Below are 1,300 nucleotides of genomic sequence, written 5' to 3' on the forward strand. Positions count from 1 at the left end.
GACTTAACAAATGAGACAGATGTACCATCTAAAACCAACTTGATGTGAACAAAGCTATCTTCCCTGTGGCTTGGATGATGTAGATTTCCCACTTTAAGAATAGATCATGTAAATGTTACTTTGTGTTCCTATTTTCTTTCTTTACATTATCTCTTCTAGTTGAAAGGTTATCATCTACTTCTATCCTTAGCCTCACTTCCAAAAACATCTGCCTTTACCCCTGACACAACTACTTGGTATAATTTCTTTAAAAAGGTTGTTTGTTTGTTTCTTTTTTGTTTTTTTTTTTTTTAGGTTGTTTGTTTTGTAAGAAAATTTCCGTGGTTTTATTGTATCACGAGGCACTGAAACATCGGAACAAATCAGTACATCTGGGCAGTGAGGCAGAAGCTTTCTCCTTCACTTCTTTGGGTTACTAAAACAACTTGTCAGTAGATTAAAAAAAAAAATAGACAACCTTTTGCATTAACTTGTGTTTCCAAGTCATGCGCTGGTACAACACAAACTTCTCCTGTCAGATGCAACTAGTCTAGCGTCCAAACATCATGCACAATACCTCAGTAGCAGCGGCGTCCTGCGCTCACTCCCACCGTGGCCCTGCCCATTTGTGTATGATATTCGGAGCATCTGGAGAAGTGTGAATAGTATCGGGAAGAGGAGGGAGGAGGGAACAGCATGAGTGCCTGGCTGGGAGAGCGTTAGCCCAAGTTGTGCAGGGCAAGCCTGAACCTGTCATTGGTGCAAACCCAAACATCAGTTGATGTTCTTTAATAGGAACAACGGACGGAACCCCGTGGTAGGGTCTTCACTTGCGTTGAGCTGGGCTACAACCGTGCTGATGATGCAGCTATCTGGCATGGGCTGATGGTGCTGAGCCGTGATGCTATGCTGGATTTTGTGGAATGGAAGCTAGACAATTTCTCCACGATGGCAGCTTTCCCCTGAAACTGCTGTCCTTTCCAGGCAACGCATGGCGCGTCAGTATAAATTGCGCCCGGTTGGGTTCTGTCGTTATCAAATAACTGGTAGTAATGTTGAATGAAGCTGGATACATTCTGCTCCCAAACTGGCTTGTCTCCCATTCTGGAGCATCGCCGGTCTTGTTGAGACCCAAGGGGCTGCAACGATGGCGACAGCAACCCAGCGCGGTCTGTCTGTTCGTTTGTTTTAAAATTTACTTACTCTAGTAGTACAGAGCTAACACCCTGATAAATCCTCAGAAATTATCCAGTATCAGACTCCTTAACTGAGTTGAAAAAGCCTGGAAAAGTTAACAGCCGCATTTGAGGAATTTCTAGGG

At 43.8% G+C, this 1,300-nt stretch overlaps 1 pseudogene; it reads right to left on the minus strand.

Moving 5' to 3' along the window:
* Window positions 1-698: 698 nt before the first annotated feature.
* Window positions 699-1,082, minus strand: LOC132421886 (nuclear transport factor 2 pseudogene; annotated as a pseudogene).
* Between the last annotated feature and the right edge of the window lie 218 nt (window positions 1,083-1,300).

This window comes from Delphinus delphis, chromosome 3, assembly GCF_949987515.2.
Source record: "Delphinus delphis chromosome 3, mDelDel1.2, whole genome shotgun sequence".
Lineage (NCBI taxonomy): Eukaryota > Metazoa > Chordata > Mammalia > Artiodactyla > Delphinidae > Delphinus > Delphinus delphis.